This window comes from Chiloscyllium plagiosum, unplaced genomic scaffold (genome assembly GCF_037043375.1).
Source record: "Chiloscyllium plagiosum isolate Xiang-an unplaced genomic scaffold, Cpla_swu_hap1 HiC_scaffold_10, whole genome shotgun sequence".
Classification (NCBI taxonomy): Eukaryota; Metazoa; Chordata; class Chondrichthyes; order Orectolobiformes; family Hemiscylliidae; genus Chiloscyllium; species Chiloscyllium plagiosum.
Genome location: NW_028270148.1, coordinates 4,737,090 through 4,758,816, shown reverse-complemented (window position 1 = coordinate 4,758,816; position 21,727 = coordinate 4,737,090). Strand labels below are relative to the sequence as shown.

At 42.5% G+C, this 21,727-nt stretch overlaps 1 pseudogene; it reads left to right on the top strand.

Annotated features, from left to right (window-relative positions):
• The window catches only part of LOC122552564 (uncharacterized), a 54,861-nt pseudogene extending 34,450 nt beyond the window's left edge, over positions 1-20,411 (top strand).
• Positions 20,412-21,727: the final 1,316 nt, after the last annotated feature.

Here is a 21,727-nt window from a genome sequence, read left to right as displayed (position 1 = left end):
AAAGGAGGGGTTTGCTCTCCATGAGCTCCCACAGCTGAGACTGGGATCGAAGCTGAGAATGTTGTCATTATTCTACATTAAACTCCAGCCATCCGAGTCACCTCACAAGGGAAGAGTGATCATAATATTCTAGGAGTTTCCAACATAATTAGCTGGAGTTTCGTGTTGAATGTTGCTGAGAACCTGGCTTCGGACCCAATCTCGGCTCACATAGTTCCTGCGGCTTTCTCTTCTACTTAGAGTCATAGAGTCATAGAGATGTACAGCATGGAACAGACCCTTCGGTCCAACCAGTCCATGCTGACCAGATATCCTAACCCAATCTAGCCTCACCTGCCAGCACCTGACTTATATCCCTCCAAATCTTCCAATTCATATGCCCATCCAAATGCCTCTTAAATGTTGCAATTGTACCAGCCTCTACCATATCCTCTGGCAGCTCATTCCATACATGTACCACCCTCTGTGTGAAAATGTTGCCCCTTAGGTCTCTTACTTCTCCCATGTTGGGAGAGTGGGCAGACTTTGAGTAGCACACAGAATACTGGAAAATTTACAATGTAACATTTGGTCCAGCAACTAGCAATACCTAGGTTGCCATGAGACAAAGAAAATGCAAATTTAACCAATCAGTTTAAATTATGCCCGAAAAAACCAAACTCCAATCAAATTTGAATTTGCAATTTTGACAATACTAATGCCAAAGTAACAATCCAATGTTTTGTGTTTAGCTATTAAACAAATTGAACAGTTGAGGGTGAACTGTCAAGTCTCCAGAATATGCAGACTGTCTACAGAATAACTCTCTTAAATATACCTTTATCTATCAATGACCTGTGAAACAGAAACCCTAAGAAGAAGAAAAGAAGACAGAGGAAGATTCAAAGAGAAGATTCAACAGGTGGCTGGTTTTGAAATTTGAATTTTTTTTGGTAAATCTTAATCTTATTGGTCCAGTATTATAGAAGGGAAAGTAAAAGATAGGTTAGAGAAAGGAGTTGTAACTAATTGTCAGTTAATTATTCTCTGCTTGACTTTTAAGTAAAAATATTTTATTAATTTTTACTTTAAATAGTAATCTTTGGGATAGTTCTTGGCCTCTCAAATTTTAAAGATGACAGCACGGGTTTAATCATATCTGTGTTGCAGGTTTAAATTATCAGTGGGGTTACCCTGTGTTGTAACAGCAGCCAATAGCAGATCAGATGTAGTGCAGAGAGATGTGAGAATATTCAGACTGGAAGGAGAAATAAGAACAGTGGAGACAGTGGAAAACTTCAATTCCAACGGATGAGCAAGGGCAGTCAGGGCTGAGAATATACCCTTCCGTTGAAGAAAGTCATGAAATGTTTAAGAACCATTCTTTAATGTTCTGTAGCAAAAAGAAAGCACTGATTTCACCCAATTCGCAAGAAACTGAAGAAAGTCTGAGATGTCAGCTCATTCTAATTTCTGATGTGATGTTCTTACTGCACTGGGATGGTCTTTCTTTCAGGCTTTTTTTCTACAAACTGCAGGCAGCATTTCTGCAGAGCTATGTTACTCTATCTGTGACTGTATGTTTGAGATTAATGGGATATAATTTCATTTCAAATAGAAATGCAGCTGTTGATCACATTTTCTGCTTGTTTCAAGAATCTGTCTTGCTGATAATAAATGTCATGTTTGAGGTCACGAATCAAACTGCTTTTTTTTAACTTTGGATCAGAGGACAGAAAATACATAAAATGGCTGTAGTGTTGATTCAGCAACATGTTTAGTATGGCTTATGGTTTAATGGGGCTTGATTATTAGTCCATTCCCCACATGACAGTCTGAACACTGATGTGAGGTGTTTGGTTTCTCTGAAAATTTAATATCATTCAGCATTGAGTTTGGATTCTGAACGAGTGACATGTGGGTTTTGGTCTTTGTGTGTATGAGAGGATTTAAAGATTACAATGACAATATTGCTGGAGTGATGATTATTTTTTTTTAGAAGGAATCAATCTAACAGAAACTGTTCTTGGAGTGTGAATGGGAATTTGTTTGCATTGGGAGGGATTTTATGAACAGACAAAGTAAAAATTGAAATCATTAGGTTGCTTACAGATTGATAGAATTGGATTGTTTTTCGTTTCAAAGAGGCACATATTACTTGGAAAGCCTGATTGTTAAATATACAAAACATTTTCTCCTGTGAAAGGTGATGGTTTTGGATTGTTAAGAAATGAGGATCTCAGGATAAGCAGTTTAATCTGAGAATTGCCCCCCCCCCCCCCCCGAAAATGCCACATTTATCTCAATTCTCTGCCATTGTTTAGTTTGTAAATCCTCTGTCTTTACTATCTGCAATACTAAGGATTCTTGTCGTATTAAGTCCCTTAATGTGTCTTATCAAAAGTGATTAGGGGTAACATGGTGGCCCAGTGGTTAGCACTGCTGCTTCACAGCATCAGGGATCTGGGTTCGATTCCAATGTCAGGTGACTGTCTGTGTGGAGATTGCGCATTCTCTCCATGTCTCTGTGGGTTTCCTCCTACAGTCCAAAGATGCGCAGATTTGGTGAATTGGCCATGCTAAGTTATCCATAGTGTTCAGGGATGTGTAGGTTAGGTGCATTAGTCAGGGGTGAAAATAGGATAAGGGAATGGGTCTGGGTGGGCTGCTCTTCAAAGAGTCACTGTGGACGTGTTGGGACAAAGGGCCTTTTTCTTAAAACATTTTGTAAATTAAACTGTTGTTATCGACTGGATGCTCTTTATCTATCCTGCCTCTCACCTCATCAAAGCATTCCAGTAAAGTTGTCCGACATTATTTATCCTTCATAATGCCATGTTGACTGTCATAGGAGACATTTCTAAAGATTCTGCTGTTACCATCAACATCATCACCATTATCATCACTATTTTCACCTTTATTATTATTATTATTACTGGTGGTGAATTGCCTTTTTGAATTGCTGCAGTCCATGTGCTGTAGGTAGTTCCATAATGCCCTGAGGGAGGGAATTTCAGGATTTTGACCCAGTGACCATGACGGATGAAGTAACTCCACAGAGGCCGGTATCTCATCACCAAGTCACCCTTTATTTACATGTGCAGAGTCCTTGACACTGATCCATCTCCCTCAGAGCCAGCTCCCAGTGTGATCATGGGATGATACTGCTCCTTTAACAAGGCTTTGTTGTCCTTGGATCTTTTTCTCACAGACATTGGAAGGACACAGACTCCGAAAAGTCTGGGTTTGGATGGGTTTTAGGGCCAGTTTGATTATAGCTCACAGATACTGCCTCAGGCAAAAGGCTTTTATGTTTTAAAAAACAATCACTGGTACAATGAAAAGAGAGTAGCCAGTTCTCCCAGCTCAGCTTGCTCTGCTTTGGTTTGGTTTTCACACAGTAGAATTGAAAAGGCTGCTGGACCCCAAAGAAGCACGTCAAAGCTGATCCTCTCTCTCTCTCTCTCTCTCTCTCTCTGACTTCTCTCCAGTAATACCCTGGGTTTGGTTTTACATTTTATGTCAAGAGCTGTTTAAGGCGATTGTTGCAAGTGTTTGGAATAACATCATTAATTTGGGATAACCTATTGTATTTTCGGATAGGTGAAGTTAATCTGTATTCTGTTCTCTTTTGTTTGTGTATCATTTAGTAACCTTGCAAATAAATTCTGTTTTGTTTAAAACTACTTGGTTTGACCAACTGCATCCCTCCTGGAATATCTGCATTACCCCAGCTGAAAACAATGAGCAAAGTTAGAGTCTGGGCCACATTGTTGAAAAGTTTTGAGGGGGTCTGGCCTGATCCTAATAGACTGGGGGCTCTTTGCGGGAATTGTTCTTTGGTTCGGATTTGGATTAGGGTTGTTGAACTCGAAGGCAGCGAGTGGTAAGTGTTAGTGTCTTTTGTTCCAGGTGTTGAATTTTGTTGATTTAAACAGTATTTTGGATAGGAATGGCTCTTTCAGTCACAGAGAGTTTTCTGGAGATGGAAGAAGTGACCTTAGGGGTTTTACAAAAGGTGGTTAAGGCCAAGCTGCGAGAATTAGCAGACAAGCTGTTGTTGGAGCTGCCTCCTTCTGTGAAGAAACAAGAGATAATTACAGCAATAACTCAGCATTTATATTTGCTGGAAATGCCATCAGAATCTTAAAAGATGGCTAAAATTCAATTGAAAATAAAATCGCTTGAATTCTGATTAAAAGCATTGGAAATGTACAAAGAAAGAATCGATTCAGCAGAACAACAAGTAAAAGAAGAAATTGTTTTAAAGAACAAAAAAGTGAAGAGAGAGAAAAGGAGAGAGAAAGAGGGAGAAAGGAGCAAGAAAGAGCAAGAGAAAGAGAAAGAAGAGAGAGAAATGGAGAGAGAGAAAAGGGAGAAAGAGAGAAATTGGCAATAAGACGGGAAGTCAGCTTAAAAGGATGGAGCTGAAGGCTGAGGGTAAGCTGAGTGAGGAAGAGAGTAAACCCATGGTAGCCAAAGACCTGGTGAGAAACTGTTTAAATATTTTCACACATTACAGAAATTTGACGAGAAGGATGTCGAAGACTTTTACATCTCATTTGAAAAGGTGGCTAAACAAATGCAGTGGCCAGAGTCGATGTGGGTTTTGTTGATCCAAACAAAACTTGTTGTTAGAGCGAGTGAGGTATTCACATCACTGTCAGAGGAGCTGTCTGGGGCATAAGAGGAGGTGAAGAAAGCCACCTTAGGTGCAGATGAGCTTATGCCAGAAGCAGACAGGCAATGTTTCAGGAATCTAAGGTGGGAGCCTGCAAACAAAGTAATTTTGATATTGGATAAGGGCATTAAAAACAGAGCAAAATTATGACTCTCTTAGAGAGACAATTGTTTTGGAGGAGTTTAAAAATTCACTTCCTGAAATAGTGAGAACTCATGTGGAAGAACAGAGAGTTAAAATGACAAGATTAGCAGCTAAAGTGGCTGATGATTATGAGCTGGTTCATAAAGCTAAGTTTAGTACATCTCAGTGATGATCATAAGGATAACTTGCCCCTGGTTAAAAAGAAAACCCCTGAAGGGGAAAGAGAAATTAAAAAGCTTCAGTGTTTTCATTGCAATAAAGTTGGTCACATGAAATCACAGTGTTGGTGGGTTAGGAAAAGCACTTGGAAGATGGATGTAGGAAAACAGGATAAGCCAGCGACTTTTGTTGGAATGGTAATGGAAAGCACAGTGGTGGCTAGAAAGCTGCACCAGAATGTACGAGCTGGTCAGAGGTTGGTTAAGGAGGAAGTGCCAGAACTTCTTAAACCATATACCTGTGAAGGTAAAGTTTACCTGCTTAGGTCAGGAGCAGCAGGTAAAGAGGTTACAATATTAAAAGATACAGGATCCTCTCAATCTGTGATGTTGAATGATGAGGATATATGTCCTTCTGAAGGACTATTGCCAGAAAAGGTGCTAGTTATGGAAAGTCAAGGTGTGACAAGAAGTGCTCAATTATGTAAAGTAAGGTTTGAGTGTCCAATGAAGAATAGAGATGTCATGGTTGGAGTACTGGACAAACTCTCAGCTTTAGGAACACAATTTGTCCTTGCTAATTATATAGTTGATTCACAGTTCAGAGTCCTACCTACAGTGATTGGACAGCCCGTGGAAACTCATGCAACTGAATGACTGCAGGACACATATCCTGGGATTTTTCCTGACTGCGTGGAATTGAGGTCACAAAGTCTCCAGTTGAAACAGAGAGAGCAAAGAGTTCAGTTAAGAAAGTTGAAGTGGAATTAGCAGAGACCCTGTTGTTCAGATGGTTGACACAAACCACGAGCAGATAGATGATAATGCAGACATCTTTAGCTCAGATAAATTAACTGAGCTACAGCAGAAAGGCATACATAGAAAAAGAATCCGAATCTATCCCTGAACATTATTACTTTAAAGATGGTGTCTTAATGAGGAAATGGAGATCATCTCATATTCAGGCAGATGAGAAATGGGCAGAAGTTCATCAAGTTGTATTGCCAGTGGGTTATAGAATGGTAGTGTTGTGAGCGGCACATGAGCTCCCACCAGGGGGTCATTTAGGAGTGAGAAAAACACAAGCTAAAATATAAAAGCATTTTTACTGGCCTGGACTGCACATGCAAGTTGAATTTTGCCAAACCTGTCATATATGTCAGGTAATTGGAAAACCACAGGCAAAAATAAAACCCATACCTTTAATAATTTTTCCTGCATTTGAGGAACATTTTACAAAAGTCTTAATTGATTGCATACGACAACTACCTAAAACAAAATGTAGGAATCAGTTAACAATAGATTTACAGAGGCCATTCTATTTTTCAGTATTACAGCAAAAAGGATAGTAGAGGAGTTATTCAAATTTTTCTCAAGATACAGATTACCCACAGAGATACAATCAGATTAAGGATCAAACTTCACATCAAACTTATTCAAGGAAGTTATGGACAGTGTAAGACTAAAAAAATTCAAATCTACTACGTCCCATCCTGAGTCACAGGGAGTTCTAGAAAGGTTGCATCAGACAACAAAGACCATGTTGAGGACTTATAGTCAAGGCAGATGATTGGGAGAAGGGAATTCTATTTGTACTTTTTGCAATCAGAGATGCATCAAATAAATCAACCAAATTCAGTCCATTTGAATTAGTTTTTGGGCATGAGGTGAGAGGACCATTAAATTTGATAAAGGAGAAATTGCTAAGTCATAATTCAGAGACCACATATTTGGACTATGTGTCAATTTTTTGGGAATGACTAATAGAGTGGAGGAGTTGGTTGTATAACATTTAAAAGTATCACAAATTACAATGAAACAGGGAACAGACAAGAAATCAAATTTTCACAATTTTGCTGTTGGAGATAAGGTTTTAGTGTAACTTTTCGTGTTAGGTGAACCTTTAAAAACAATTTTTAATCGACCTTATTAAGTCAAAGGGAATTTGAATGAGCTGATCTATTTGATAAGGACTCCAAACTGAAAGAAATCTCACAAAGTGTGTCATGCAAATATGCTCAAAAGGTATTTTGACAGGGAAGGAAAGCAAAAGGAGAAGGTGTTAATGATTACAGCACAGAGTGAAGAACCAAGTTGAGGGACTTCTTAACTGGACATTCCTCAAATTAAGTTGGACAATGAGGAAATTGTCAAAAATTGGGATAAATTATTCAATTACCTTCCAGAGAAAAATCAAAATGACCTGAAGAGATATGACTGTCACATGGGGAAATACGTGGAAATAAGCTGGGAAGTATGAACTTAATTATGCATGATGTAGATATAGGAGATACTGTTTCAATTAAGCAACATCCAGGTTGGCATAACTCTCTAAACTTGGCACAGGTTGAAAAAGAGATTGAACGCATGCTCCAAGATGACATAATCGAAGTGAGTTACAATGATTGGAGCTCACCCATGGTAATGTGCCAAAACTAGATGGTACCCATCGGATTTGTGTGGACTATTGCAAGGTCAATGCACTTACAAAGACTGATGCATATCTGATTTCATGCTTGGAAGACCATGTTGAGAAGGTGGGAAAAGCAGTTTATATATCTAAGTTGGACTTGCTCGGAGGAGCTGAAAAATGTGTTGCTGGAAAAGCGCAGCAGGTCAGGCAGCAACCAAGGAGCTGGAGAATCGACGTTTCAGGCATAAGCCCTTCTTCAGGAATGAAGGGATTCCTGAAGAAGGGCTTATGCCCGAAACGTCAATTCTCCTGCTCCTTGGATGCTGCCTGACCTGCTGCACTTTTCCAGCAACACATTTTCAGCTCTGATCTCCATCATCTGCCGTCCTCACTTTCTCATTGCTCAGAGGATATTGGCAGGTACTTTTGTCAGAAGGAGCAAAGGCAATTTTGGCTTTCATAATGTCAAATGCACTGTATCTGTTTAAAGTCATGCCACTTGGTATGAAAAATGCGCCAGCCACATTTCAGAGACTAACCAATAAGTTCATTGCCCCATTACCCAATTGTGTCAGAGATGACCTGGTGATTTTTAGTCACATCTGGAAGAAACATTTGCAACATTTATCAAACTTGATCGATCGACTTCAGTAGGCTGGTTTGGTGAGAAACATGGCTGTGAGTGAATTTGTCAAAGGCCAAATCACCTTCTGGGCCATGTTATTGGACATGGACAAATAGCCCCACGGAATGCTAAAACAATGGGAATTGGAGAGTTTCCCACACTATCGACAAAAAGAGCAGTACTACAATTCATGGGATTTAGTAGATTTTATCGAAAATGCGTACAAAAGTTTAGCAGTGTGGCCGCTCCACCAACTGAATTGCTAAAGAAAGACAAGAAGTTTCAGTGGCCAGCAGACTGTCAGAAGGCATTTGACAGCCTGAAAGCTGTGCTAACCACTGCCCCAGTATTAGCTTCACCCAATTACCCAAAGCCATTCAAGATGGCTATGGATGAAAGTGATGTGGGTGTCAGTGCTGTGCTTTTGCAGGAAGATTACTCGAAGCTAAAAAAGACCTGTTGGGTATTTCTCCAGGAAATTGAACATTCATCAGCAGAAATATTTAACAGTTGAAAAAGAGACTTTGAGCTTGACGTTGGCTTTACAACATTTCATTGTTCGTGTTACCGGAAACATCGAAGACAATTATATACACTGAACATAACCCATTGAAGTTTGTGGAGAAATTTAAGGATAAAAAATCCAGGTTGTTTAGATGGAGCTTGTTGTTACAGCCATTAAGTTTGAAAATTGTGCATATGGCAGGTCAAGAAAATGTGACTGCCAATGCATTGTCGAGACTCGAATGAGAAACTGAGGCATTCAGTGGCAGGAGTAATCAGTCTGAAACAGAATGTAATGGATCACGTTTGTATGATTATTGTTAATGTAATATATTATGTGTGTGTAATGGAGTACTAACAGTTCAGGACTAAGGGTTTCTAAAGTGAAGCCCTCTTTGGAGACTGATGGTTCACTTTTTTTAAGGAGAGAGGTGTGATACATAGCTTCCCTGGTTTGGTTTGGTTTTGGCAGGCTGGCTATTCACTGAAAGCAGTCAAGCAATTGTAAAACCTCCTGGACTTAAAGAAACAGGTCTATGCTGATCCTGTCTCTGACTTCTCTCCTGTAAGACACTGTGTTTGATTTTACATTTTGTGCCAAGAGGTGTTTTTGATGATTGTTTCAAATATTTGGAACAGCATCATTAAGTTGGGACGATCTGCTGGGTTTTCAGATTCATTAAGTTATTCTGTATTCTGTTCTCTTTTGTTTGTGTTCCACTCAGAATCTTGTAAATAAATTTTATTTTGTTTAAAACTAGGTGATTCGATCAACTGCATCCCTTCTGCAATATCCATGTTATACCTGCTCAAAACAACGAGTAAATTTAGAGTCTGAGCCACTTTCTTGAAATGTTTTGAGGGGGTCTGACTTGATCCATAGCAAACAGAAACTCAAACATTCCTGTTCTTTTTTATCTTCTTTTATTCTTTTTTGTTTTTTTTCTTTTACTCCTGTTTATTTTTTTCTCTCCCACACTACCGCCTAACTGCGGTAGTGGTTATTTTTTCCCCCTGCACCCATGGTGCATTCCTGTTTATTTTTTTTTTGTGATCAAACACTCTTGTTTATTTTTTTTCCCCAGCACCCATGTTGTGTGTGTGTAGGTGTGAGACACAGTGAAAGACACAAGGTGCACGAATCTTTATTCAATTTCCACCACCAGGAAGATAGGAAAACACCCGGGTGGCCAGTGACAAACACTGCTCTTCACATCAAAGGGCAGTGCTGTGTGATCAAAACAGTGAAGGGGAGGGTAGGGACTAAATCAAAATAGAGTTGGAGGGGGAAATAATGCACTCCACTCCCTGCGGCGCCCACCTCTCCCTGAACAACTCCAGGGTGTTACACTCCTGTTCTTATCTGTCAGCCAGGGCTCCCTGATTGGACCAGGTTAACAGCCCCAGTCAGGGAACTCATGTTCTATGATGTTAACCTGGCTAACTTCATTACAGTCATTGCAAAGAAACAATGATATATTCCCAAGATAGGATGATAAATGTTTGGAGAGGACCTTGCAGGGGGTAGTGTTCCCATGTATCTGCTGCTCTTGTCCTTCCAGATAGAAGTGAACCGGAGTTTTGAACAAGCTGCAGAAAAAAAATGGCATGTCCAAAATATGATCAGAGTCTGACGAGAGTTGAGAAATATTATTAAACACACTGTCTATTTAATTGCTTTTGTTTATGTTGATGGATTTTTTTTATAAGCTGAATCAGTCATAGATACATCCCAATTGTTTACTGTAACAATGTGGTCTGCCTGTTTAACTCAAAACTTCTACTACTTCTTCAGATCTTTCATTATGGCAGTACAGAGAATCCACTCTTGTGGGAATAAATCTTGTTATCTTCTTCTTTAAAGGCATCACTAGTCCAGTCCTTCTCCTATCTCCCAGCCTGGAACGTGTCACTGAGGGTGACACTACTCGGTTACAGTGCACCATGAGGAACGCCGCAGTGACACATATCGATGTTCACTGGTACCAACTGTCCCCAGAGCAAATTATGGAGCGGGTTTTATCACATCCAGGAAATGGCTCCATACAATGGACCCCAGGATTCATGCAGCGATTCCAGCCTTCCAGAGACTCCTCCAGTAACAGCTTCACTCTGACTATCACAAACGTGCAGCCCAGTGACACTGGGGTCTATTACTGCTCAGTGTTAGAAAACATCCATAGGACAGGAAGCCAGCTCAATATCACTAGAAAGTATAGTTTACATGATAATCTCCTCCAGCAATTACCTCTTGCCCAATGAATGAAGTGGAGATCGGTTTGTGATCAAGAAGATTGAGGAGGTGATGGAGAGTGATCTTGGGGATAGATTCTCTGTGGTGAGGAAGCTGAGCTCAAGTTCAGTAATTTATTTAATTGTTTTGTAAGGTGCAGTTGTCACTGGCTGGGCCAGCATTTATTGCCCACCATTAATTGCCCTTGAGAATATGGTGCTGAGCTACCTTCTTGAACCACTGCAGTGACCCATTGATTGCCATTCCTGGGTTTAGGTCAGGCTCCTACACAATCTATTAAGACCCTGCTAAACGGTTCTTCAAAAGCTGTGATCAGAATTAATGGAGCTTTCATTGAGAGTTGAGGATTCCCCAAGTCCTGACTTGGACGAGCTTGTTTGGTAAAATTTAATACCTTTACAGAACCCTGACCAATAGAAATTCTCTGACTGCGTTTCTCATCTGTAAGTGACCTGCCACTGGAATTTGATGAGCTAGTTTGTAAAATTTCATTCTGGTCCTCAGAAGGAGTGACCACCTGATGGACCACTATCCATTGCTCATCGCCTGGTACTTGGGATGGACATTAGTTCCTCATTAATACTTTATCTTTCAAACAATAACACTCAGAGAATGTTTCTCATTCCAGTTCTGAAGATAAAAACAGAAATAGCTGGAAAATCTCAACAAATCTGGCAGCATCTATGCAGATAAATCAGAATTTTTATTATGCGTCCAGTGACACTTGTATAGAACTAATGGCAACAAGGAAAATGATGGTTTTTATTCAGAAAATGGGGTGTGGAGGAGGGTGAGGATGAATGATAGATGGAGATAGAGCCCAGTGTGAGAGAAAAACTGTTGGACATACAAAACAGTGGGTAATGGTCTGTCTGGGGGAGTGAGCAGCTGCTAACGGGGGCAGTTAGTGGCTGACAATGGGTATTATGTGGTAGCTGACTGTGTAATGATCAGGCCTGGTGTGTGTGGGAGGGGGAAAGCAAGGGGAAAGTGCTCAGTCTCTAAAATTGTTGAACTCAATATTAATTCCAGAAGGCTGCAGGATAACCAAGTGAAAAATGAGGTGCTGTTGTTCCAGCTTGCTCTGAGATTTACAAGAGAATTGCAGCAAGACTGAGACAGAGATATTGGCCAGGGAACACAATGGTGTGTTGGAGTAGCAAGTAACTGGGAGGTTCAGCCCTTTTTTGCGGACAGAATGCAGGTATTCTGCAAATGGGTCACCCAGACTGTGTTTCATTTCCTAAATGAAGAGAACCCCACATTGTGAGCAGCAAATACAGTTTGTCTCATCACAGAATACTCAGAGGCCTGGATAGAGTGGATGTGGAGAAGATGTTTGTCGGAGAGAGTAGGATCTGGGGCACAGCCTTACAGTGAAAGGATGATCAATTACAGCTGAGATGAAGAGGAATTTCAGTCAAGAGGTGGTAAATCTATGGAACTCATTGCTGCAGAGAGCTGTAGAGACCAAGTCATTGAGCATATTTAAGACAGAGATAGATAGGTTCTTATGAGCAAATGGATCAAGGGTTATGGGGAGAGAGAAGGAGAATGGGATTGAAACATATCAGCCATGATCGAATGGCAGAGCAGACCTGATGGGCTGAATGGCCTGATTCTGCTCCTATATCCTATGGCCTTATGATCTATAGTGTCATGGTTAGTTTGAATAATTAACCCCACTGTCCATTCTGACACACTTCCTATCTGTCCTTTCTCATTAACTCTAAATTGGAGTTCTTCAGAAAGTTCAGATGAGTTTTAATTTATTCAAACGTTTTCTCTGAAAGGTGTAAATGTCCCAGTCCTTCACCGATCTCCAATCTGGAACGTGTCACCGAGGGTCACACTGCCCGGTTACAGTGCACCATGAGGAACGCCACAGTGACAAACACCAACATTCATTGTGACCGTGAGAAGCCAAAAATAAGAAGGAGTGGGTTTTAACACGTGACATGAGGAACATCATACAATGGAGCTCAGGATTCACTGAGTGCTTCCAATCTTCTAGAGACCCCTCCAATAACAGCTTCATCCTGACCATCTTGAACATACAGCCCAGTGACACTGGGGTCAATACTGTAATGTGTGGGCAGATATCAGTGGGAACGGAACCCAGCTAACTGTAACATGTGTCATGGAAATTAACTCGACTCACCTCAAATGCTAGCAAGAGCAAAGAAAAATTTTATTACAGGCCTTTGCAAAGGGACCCTCTGCACTTGACAAAATGCCTTATACAACGGGCACTTGAACATAATTTAGATACTCGTCTTATACTGTTTCTTATCACACTCTCAATGGCAAAGACTGGGAAAATTCAAGTTGTTATTTCTCATCCCCTGTTATTGGACATGACAGTTCTTCAGCTTTCACTGAATTTGACTATTGCAAGGTCAAGTTGAATGTTTACAAAGTTCAAACAGGGACAAGCTGGCTGCAAACTTCATCAAAGTATTGTTGACAAAGCACAGCATTAAATTTTAGAAAAACATTCTCTTTCAAATTTCACAGTAAATGTAAAATGTATTCATTTTCCATTACATGTTTCCCCTTTTTGTCATTTTATGACAACAAGGACAACAACCAAAAAAAAGCCAGATTTTTAAAAAAAATACAGAGCCAGGTAACTGAAAATCAGTGATCTTAACAGATCTCTGTGTTGTAAGGAGCACTTGAAATGGTCCCAGCCACCTTTTCACCTTCCAGTCTTTCCTCCTGAAGTCTTTCACCACTATCCAGTCTCCAGGTTCTAGATCATGCAGCTTCCCTCCTGCTGGTTGGGGTAATGCTGCTTTCACTTGATTCTGTATTTGAGATAAAAGTGTAGAGAGTTTTATACAGTAACACAACATCTCATCCTCACAGTGGTCTGTTATCTGTCTTCCCTTAGGTCTTGGGCCAATTCCTGTGTTGGGCGGCCTACCAAACAAAATCCCAATCGGGCTAAGATTAGCTCTTCCTCTCCTTCTAGATCTCATATACATCACCACAATCGAAAGTGCCTTTGTCCATGCCACACCTAGTTCCTCACAACATTTTGTCAATTTAATTTTTTTTTAGGGTAGCAATTTTCTCTTTCCACTGCCCCACCACTCGCTGGATGGTAGGCACAGTGCTATCTCATGTTTATCCTAAATAATCACTGATCTGTGTAGGGCATTATTGATATATGGTGCCCCATTGTCACTACTGAGATGCCCCATTTTGGGATTTTTTCAGTTAGCAAAGCCTTGGCTACTGCACTGGCGTCCTGTTTAGACATGGGGATCACTTCCACACATTTGGAAAATATATCAATTATTACTAGACAATACCCTTTCCCTTCGCTAGGTGTTATTTCAATAAAATCAATCTGTAAATGATAAAAGGGTCTTTGGGGTTGGGGGTGTGTTGCCTGACTCATCTGTATTCCCCTTCCCACATTAATAGTGGCACAGATAATACATCATTCACAATACTTCTGGGAGTAATGAGTAAATCCCATAGTGTACCAGTCTGCTGAAATGCTTTAGTACTCCCCCCTTTTGACACATGGTCCTTATCGTGTGTCAGTTTGGCATAGAATGGAAGTAATGATCGTGGTAGACAGAGTTTACCATTGGGGCCACACCATACTCCTTCCCTCACACTGCATCCTGCTTCCGTCCACTCACGCTTTTCTTCTGGCGAGGCCTGTGACTGTAACTCCTGTACATCTGCTGTTGGGGATACAAATTTTTGTCATACACATGTCAATCTGCTCACTTGGCAGCTGCTGGGCTGCCATTCCTGCTGCTGAATCTGACCACACATTAGAATAATTATTTTTTGTGTGGGCTTCACATTTACACATCGAAATTGATTTCAGCAACAGGACCACTTCCAGGAGATCAGAAATCATGCCACGGTATATGATGGGCTTTCTGGTAGAGGTTAAGAAGCCCCTGTGTTTCCACTGGGTTCCAAAATCATGTACAACCCTGCATGCATATCTGCTATTGGTGTAAATATTCACTGTCCTTCCCTCAGCCAATATACATGCCTCAGTCAAGGCAATAAACTCCGCTGCTTGTGCTGACAGATGAGAAGAGAGTGATCCCACTTTGACTACTTCATGGGTAGTCACTACAGCATATTCAACACAGATAAATCCTGTTTACCTGAAAATAATCTGATACAGTAACCATTTCCACATGGATTTATTGGAGAGGAGAATTGTAAAGAGTAAGCAGAGAGCTCAATATAAACATAGAACAATTCTCGGCTTTTACTCACAGATAGAATAAACTGCTTCTCCTCTTGGACCAGTTCCTCAATCTCAAACTCTTTATAGTCTCTCTGTCTTTCCGCTTCTCTATCTCATTTGCTCTCAGTGCTGTATTTAACATTCTCCTGTCTCTGTCTGGTTTTGTTTTGTTCATTCTTGGGACATGGCCATCATTGGCCTGGCTGGTACTTGTTGTCCATCTCGAATGTCCCTTGAGAAGAAATGTCTTCTCTGCCATTGGACACAGCTGAGGCCAAAACATTGAAAGTCTTCAAGGATATACTTCTGAGAGGTAAAGGTTCAAAGGGTAAGGGAAGAACATGGGAACAATAGACTGAGTTGGATGATCAGCCATGATTATGTTGAAATGCGGTATCCCTGTAATAGTCAACCCCATAAATTTAAACTTAAAAAGTAGTCAAAAAATGTAACTATTATTTGAGTATATCCGGTATGTGTAGACCTACATGCACTTTACAGTACTGGGCACTGGGATACAGTACGACAGTGCCATTCTACTGTGGCAGGCAGAATGGAGACAGTTATTTTGTTGATAAATATTCATTAATGGCCATAATTATTTTTTTTCCTTTATTTCATAAAGAAACCTGGTCATTAGTTGTCCATTTTTTGACTCATATTAAGCATGAATTGCATCCCCTCAAACACAATACTCATCTAAAAGTCGACCACCTATTTTCAGCTTAAAAAAAACTTAAATATTTTACCTTTATAACCACAAGTTATATACGGTATTTCTAAGTAAGGAGGGGAACCTGAAAGAGATGCTGTCCCATGTACCTGCTGCCTTTGTCCTTTCAGATGGAGAGGCTGTGGGTTCAGAAGCTGCTGTTGGAGGAGTTTTGGTGAGTTACAGAATGGAATCTTGCTGATGGTACCCACTGTACATCAGTGTAAAAGGGAGTGAATGTTGAAGGTGCTGCCAATCAGGTGGGCTGCTTTCTTCTGGATGGCATGAAGCTTCTTGAGTGTTGTTGGAGCTGCACCCATCCAGGCAAGTTGTTCCATCATCCTCCTGATTTCTACTTTGTCGATAGATGGAAGGCAGGCTGTGGGAGGCAGAGTATGAGCTACTCATCTCGACTTGCTCTTGTAGCCACAGTATTTATTACACCGCTCCAGTTAACGGACAGGTTGGTGTGGACGCCCAGGTTGTGGTTCATCAGAGAATTGTTTCCCATTTTTCTGATGGGATGTGGGCATCACTGGCAAGGCCAGCATTTGTTCCTCATCCCTAATTGCCCTCAAACTGAGTCACTTCACTGTTTATTCCAGAGGGCAGTAAGAACAATCACATCTCTGTGGGTCTGGAGTCACATGTTGGCCAGACCAGATAAGGATGGTAGATTTCCTTCCCTGAAGGACATTAGTGAACCAGATGGGTTTTACAAGAATTGATGGGAACATCAGTGATATGTTTCCAGCTCTAAGTTAGCCTGGAATTGTTGTGTATGATTGTGTTATGAGTCATTTGTGAGCAAATTCAATAAAGAAGCAAACAGTTGGTGGCTTGCTTGGAGATGCTGTTGTCCATGAGAGGTCTGGGTGGTATAAGGGATCCTGATGAAGGGCTTTTGCCCGAAACGTCGATTTTGCTGCTCGTCGGATGCTGCCTGAATTGCTGTGCTCTTCCAGCACCACTGATCCAGAATCCATGACTCTGTAATTGTCTAACGCTATGTTCACGTAGTGAAGGGTTCGGTGCCAAGGCTGCACACAGGACCTCAACATTACTCCATCAACCTGTATTTATCTTTCATTTGATAGTTTAACAGAATACAAAGCGATCAGTTTGTTCAAAACTTGTTGTATTCCGTCGACATTCACTCTCCTGAGTCAGTTCCACATTAAAACTGGATCTCTTTCTCAACATCATTTAAACTAAAGGTTAAACTGGGCTCCAGTGCAACTCTTGCAGCTCCTGTTCTGCTCAATGACACTCCCATCTCCACCTCCGATGTCCTTGTTCTGAGCTGAACCCTTCCTCACCCCCACACTGGTTACTCCCTTTCTTATGACCCTTTCTTAGTCCAAGAGACACAGAGAGAGGAACATAGGTACAGGAGTACACCATTCCGCCCATCATGCCTGCTCCACCATTCAATTAAACGATGGATGATCTGATATTAATCTCAACTCTACATTCCTATATATCCCTGTTCACCTTTCACCCCCCGAGTCATCAAGAATCTTCCTCCCTCGGCCTTAAAAACATTTCAAGATTCTGCATCCACTGCCTTTTGATGAAGAGAATTCCAAAGACTCACAACCCACTGAGAAAAAGCATTTCCTCATCTCTGTCTTCAACGTGCACTCCCTTATTTTTAAAGTCTGCCCCCTAGTTCTAGATTCTCCCTGAAGAGGAACTATCCTTGCCACGTCCACCCGGTTAAGTCCCCTCAGGATTTTACAGGTTTCAATGAAGGCCCTTCTGAGTCTAATGGGATCCAGAGTGAACACATCTGGAGGAAGGGTTTGCAGCTCGAGGAAGTTTGGAATGAATTGAGGAGCTGGAGTGTGCCATGTACAATGCCAGTGTGATTGACACTGATGTCCACTGGCACTACCAGCGACCTGGCAGCAACAGGGAGTGGGTGATAAGCCAATTTGTGAATGGCACCCTCACCAAGGCCCAGGGTTTCCACGATCGGGTTCAGCTTTCCAGGAATGTCAGCAGGAACAGTTACATTCTGAGCCTTGTGAATGTGACTCTCAATGATACTGCTGTGTACAGCTGCAGTGTGTGGAGCTACATCTATGGAGCAGGGAGCCAGCCCAATGTAACTGGTAAGTCAATGGGAGGGAACACTGGTGTGACCAGGGGAGGGAGCACCTGGCTGCTGTGCTTCATCAGTGGAAGGGCAGAATGGCCATCAAGACCAGGTTGGATGGGGAGAGGCTTGGGGGGGGGGGAATTTACACAGTGTTGTGCCCCCATGTAGCTGCTTCCCTTGTCCTTCTAGATGGAGGAGATCGTGGATTTGGAAGGTGTGCCTGAGGATCTCTGATGAATGTCTGCAGTATATCGTGTAGATAGTGCACAGCAGGGAGTCAGTGGTGGAGGGAGTAGATGGTTGTGGATGTGTTGACAGTCAAGTGGGCTGCTTTATCCTGGATGGTGTAAAGCTTCTTAAGTGTTGTTGGAGCTGCACCTATCCAGGCAAGTGGGGAATATTCCATCACACTCCGAACTTGTGCTTTGTAGGTAGTGGGAGAAAGTGAGGACTACAGGTGCTGAAGATCAGAGTCAGCATGTGGTGCTGGAAAAGCACAGCAGGTCAGGCAGCATCTGAAGAGTAGGAGTAGGGAAAACGACATTTCGGGCAAGAGCCCTTCATCAGGAATGAGGCTGTGAGCCGAGGGGGTGGAGAGATAAATGGGAGGGGTGTGGGTCTGGGGAAAGTTAGCTGAGAGTGCGATAGTAGGATGGAGGAGGGGGTAATAGTGATAAGTCAGCGGGGTGGGTGGAGCAGATAGGTGGGAAGGAAGATGGACAAGTAGGAAAGGTCATGAGGGCAGTGCCGATTTGGAAGCTTGGAATAAGGATAAGGTGGGGTAAGGGGAAATGAGGAGGAAATGAGTCCCTATGCACTTCTATCCGCCATGATGAATGCCTCCAAGCCCTCTGTTTCTTCCTCTCCTAGCGCCAGTCCTCCTCTACTGATGCTTTCATTCGTTTGGCTGAACTGGTTCTCACCCTCAATAATTTCTCCTTTGAATCCTCCCACTTCCTCCAGATGAAGGGAGTACCCATGGGCACCAGCATGGGAACCAGCTATGCCTGTCTCTTTGTCAGTTACGTGGAACAGTCCATCGTCCACAGTTAGACCTTCACCATTCCCCACCTTTTCCTCCACTACATCGATGACTGTATCGGCGCCACCTCATGCTCCAATAAGGAGGTTGAACAGTTCATCAGGTTCACTAACATATTCCACCCTGACTTTAAGTTTAACTGGACCATGTCAGACACCTCCTTCCACTTCCTGGACCTCTGCATCTCCATTTCCGGTTACCGACTCAACACGGACATCTTTCACAAACCCACCGACTCCCACAGCTACCTGGACGACACCTCCTCCACCCTTCTGCCTGTAAAAATGCCATCCCTTATTGCAAATTCCTCTACCTCTGCTGCATCTGCTCCCAGGAGGACCAATTCCACAACACAACACAACAAATGGCCACCTTCTTCAAAGATGGCAATTTCCTCTCCCATATGGTCAAAGATGCCCTCCAACGCATCTCATCCACTTCCAGAACTTCCGCTCTCGCACCACACCCTTCCAACCACAACAAGGACAAAAGCCCACTGGTCCTCAACTTCCATCCCACCAACGTCCGTATACATTACATCATTCTCTGCCATTTTCGCCATCTACAAATGGACACCACCACCAGGGATATATTTCCCACTCCACTCCTGATCACTTTCCGTAAAGACCATTCTCTCTGCGACTCTCTTGTCAGGTTCACACCTCCCACCATCCCATCCACAAATGTCATTTACTGTATCCATTGTTCCTGATGCAATCTACTCTACATTGCGGAGACAGGATGCTTACTTGAGAACACTTCAGAGAACATCTCTGGTACATCCGCACCAACCAACCCCACTGCCCCATGGCTAAACAACTCAACTCCCCTTCCCACTCCGCCAAGGACATGCAGGTCCTGGGCTTCCTTCATCGCCACTCCTTTACCACCTGACACATGGAGAAAGAATGCCTCATCTTCTGCCATGGGACCCTCCAACCCAAGGCATCAATGTGGGCTGTTCCAGTTTCCTCATTTCCACTCCTCCCACCAATCCCAGTTCATACCTTCCAACTCGGCACTGGCCTCAAAGCCTCTATTACCTGTCAAACTTCCTTCCCACTTATCCACTCCACCCTCCTCTCCAACCTATCACATTACCCTCACCTCCACCCACCTATCAAACTCTCAGCTACTTTCCCTGTAGCTCCAACCCCTCCCATTTATCTCTCCACCCCTGCCTAATTCCTGATTGAAGGGCTCTTGCCCGAAACATCGATTCTCCTGCTTCTTGGATGCTGCCTGACCTGTTGTGCTTTTGCAACACCACACTTTCGACCATTATAGATAGTGGATAGGCTTTGGGGAGTTACTGTCCTGAGGAGCTCAAAAGTAATGTTGTTGACAATCATGAACTTTGTTCAGACTGAAGCGACTAACTACAAAAGTAACATTCTGATATTTTACAGCAGAATCTTCCCATGGTATTCCCCGGACTTCAGATCCCATTTTAATCATTGGCACCATTCTGGGCTTCGCTGTCTTGATCTGCATTGTCCTGTTCACATTTTTCCTTCGGAAACAAAAGCTGTGTTCATCAGTGAAGGACTCCACACAAGGGTAAATCCCATTTCATCTTGGGTTTGATTCTGCACTGCACTGATATTGTTTTCAACATTGGGGTGATTGTTTTTAGTGAGTGCTGATATTCCCACTGCAGTGTACAGATCTATTGTAAATGGTGGGTCAATGACTGTCAAGACAATCCTACACATCCAGGTGCCCAATCACTGCCAGTTTCCTCTATCTCTGGTATCACACATCCTCCAGTACCAGGCCACAGTCAGAAAGTTTTGAATGGCTCAAATGTGGGTGGCACTGTGACTCAGTGATTAGTACTTCTGCCTCACAGCGCCAGGGACCTAAGTTGATTCTCGCCTCGAGTGGCCGTCTATGTGGAGTTTGCATATTCACCTGATGGCGTCACGGGTTCCCTCTAGGTGCTCCGGTTTCCTCCCACAATCCAAAGGTGTGCAGGTTAGGTGAATTGGCCATGCTAAATTGCCCATAGTGGTGTGTCAGTTAGGTGCATTAGTCAGGAGTAACTGTAGAGTAATATACTTGGGTAATGGGTCTGGTTGGGTTACTCTTTGGAGGGTTGGCTTGGGCTTGTTAGACCAAATGGCCTCTTTCCACATTGTAGGGATTCTATGATTCTATAATTCATTAGACAACACATGCAAGACCCCCGGTAGATATGGGACCATTACCCACAAAGCCCAGAATCAAGGTCTGCCTTAGAGCTGAGGGTCACAGGCAGCAAAGCACCTCCTGCTGGAAGACCAAGGGTGTGTCAGACCACTCAACCCAACAGTCCATGCTGGCCTTTCACCTCCACATCAAATTCACTTCCACACAGCCAAAATCTAATTTCCCTTTCCTGCTCCCCCATCCATTTAATTCCCTTTATCCTCACACCCCTCTCCAATTGAATCCTGAATGTAGACATGTTTTTTGATTCATTCATGGCTTGAGGCTGTCACTGGCCAGGCCAGCACTTAAGACCCATACTTAATTGCCGAGAGGATAGTTAAGAGTCAGTCACATAGCTGTGCGTCTGCAGGCACATGTAGTCCATAATTATCGCAATATTTGGCTAGTATTTCTCTCTGTTCCAAACTTCCCTTTTGCACTGTCAGATTCCTGATGTGATTAATAAGCTAATGGTTAGAGCAGGTCAGTTGTCTGATGAACACAATTGATGATGAAAGGTCAACAGAATGAAGGTGGTAGGTTCTCCCTGGGCTTTTAGCTGCAGCTTGAACTGCCCCTCAGGGCAGCAATGCCGTAAAGAGCGACCCCGAAAATGGATGGACCTTCAAACACAGAAACAGCCTCCTGTCGTCCACCAGCCAACAGAGACAGATCTTTTGACATCTG